This window comes from Myotis davidii, unplaced genomic scaffold (assembly GCF_000327345.1).
Source record: "Myotis davidii unplaced genomic scaffold, ASM32734v1 scaffold855, whole genome shotgun sequence".
NCBI lineage: Eukaryota > Metazoa > Chordata > Mammalia > Chiroptera > Vespertilionidae > Myotis > Myotis davidii.
In genome coordinates, this window is record NW_006286978.1 from 624,353 (window position 1) to 626,456 (window position 2,104).

The 2,104-nt window shown below is 38.4% G+C and overlaps 1 non-coding gene across 1 annotated transcript in view; it reads left to right on the plus strand.

The window, feature by feature from the left end:
• The window catches only part of LOC102751871, a 40,795-nt gene that overhangs the window by 8,972 nt on the left and 29,719 nt on the right, over positions 1–2,104 (plus strand). The window lies entirely within an intron of this gene.

Genomic DNA, 2,104 nt, shown 5'->3' on the forward strand with positions numbered 1-2,104 from the left:
CTCCTTCAGCATAAAAGTTTCAATATGCCAAGGTTCCATATTTTGGGGTAGCTTATCTTGATCCTCATTAAGGCCAAGAATCTTTATTCCACTTTTTATTAGAAAATATTTTTTTAAATTTTTTATTGCTTAAGGTATTACAAATGTGTCTAGCTAACACCTGTATCCCATCACATAATTTAAGATGATTTAACACATTTATATATTGCAATATGATTACCACTGCAGTGTTAGCTAACACCTGTATCCCATCACATAATTTAAGATGATTTAACACATTTATATATTGCAATATGATTACCACTGCAGTGTTAGCTAACACCTGTATCCCATCACATAATTATCATTTTGGTAAGAACATTTAAGATCTAGTCCCTTAGAATTCTGAAGTATAAAATACAGTATTTTTTACTATAATCATTATGCTGTGCATTCATTCTCCAGAACTTATTTATCCTACATGATTGCAACTTTGTACCCTTTGACCATGTTCTCTCTAGCATCCCTCCCCCAGCTCCATGTAACCACCATTATACTCTTTGTTTCTAAGAGTTTGGACTTTTAGATTCCACATATGTGTGAGATCATTCAGTATTTGTCTTTCTCTGACTTACTTCGCTCAGCATAATGTCCTCAAGCTTCATCCATGTTGTTGCAAATAACGGGATCTCCTTCTTTCTCGTGGCTGAGTAATAGTCCATTTTATAAATATTCATATGTAATCACATGAATCATTTTCAGCACTCGTTCCATGGGTGTCTTTTAGGAGGTCAGTATGCGGCACCTTTGCTTTTTCACATATCACTGCCTCCAAACTGCTGTCACTGGCTATCTGCTTTTAATTTATCCAAATCTACAACACTTTCCCTAAACTGCTTTTCTTTATCCAAATCAACAACAGTTTTTCTACCTCTTCAATTGTCTGTGATCACACCCTTAACAGCATTAGCACTCTTGATGGTCTCTTTATGTTTTAAAATTGTGCTAATGGTCAAAAGCTTTCTCTCCCTTGTTTAGGAGACACCTTTTGTCATGCTGCGATACCAGCATGAAAGTGTTGTCATGTTGAAAACAGAAGTTTTGTTCCACAACCAAGACATCCCCCTCCTCCCCACTATACAACTTGTTCAAGAACCAAATTGTTGAATTTGGGAGATGTTTGAGAGAACTGAGGTTCGACTTTATATGGGGGAACTAAGATAAAAGCTAGTTAGTTAAGTTTGTTATGTACATTACTTTGGTGCCCTCTCTGGGCTGAGAAGAGTCTAGAATTTCTCCAGCAATTAACCTCTGTCATTCCTGTAGAAAGGGGACAGAGTGGGGCAGGGATCGGGGGTCGGGGGCGGGTGGGGAAGAGGAACACCTTTACAAATTTTGGCCCTACTTTTAGGAATATAGGAATGCAGAGAACTTTTCTTATATCTATCTGCTTCTTTTCAATTGCCTTCAGCTCAAAATAATGCTTATGCCAAAGTGGCATATTTTGGGGTGGCAATTTAAAAAATTTAAAGGACCTTAAGATCTGACCTACATGACCTGTGCTTAACACAATGTTATTTCTGAAGTTCCACAGTCAACCCAGGTTTGCAACAGCCATTGACCTCTCCCTGCCCGCTTCCCCACCCTGGGGTGGCATATTCTGCTACTGTTCACTGTCTTTTGTCAGTTTAATTTTTAGGCTCTCAAGCACTGAAGCTACGAGGGCAGAGGAAAAGTTTTTCCTCATTGATGTACCTATTGCAATAGTCCTGAATAACAAGTGTCAGAATAATTTTTTCTTTAACAGAAAGGATTTTAAGAATCTAAAAGTTAACTTCTGTCTCAGCTTCCTTCTTTTCTTTATTTTATTTTTTTTATCATGTTCTTTCTTATATGTATCAAACTCATACTGAGCAATGAGTTCTGGGTTGCAAAAGAGGCTTTATTTTTAGCACCTGTATGTAGTTTTTGTCCACAACTTTCTTTTCTTTAAAAATCCTTTTATCGCCCTGGCCGGTTTGGCTTGGTGGATAGAGCGTCAGCCTGCAGACTGAAAGGTCCCAGGTTTGATTCCAGTCAAGGGCATGTACCTTGGTTGCGGGCACATCCCCCGTGGAAGGGGGGG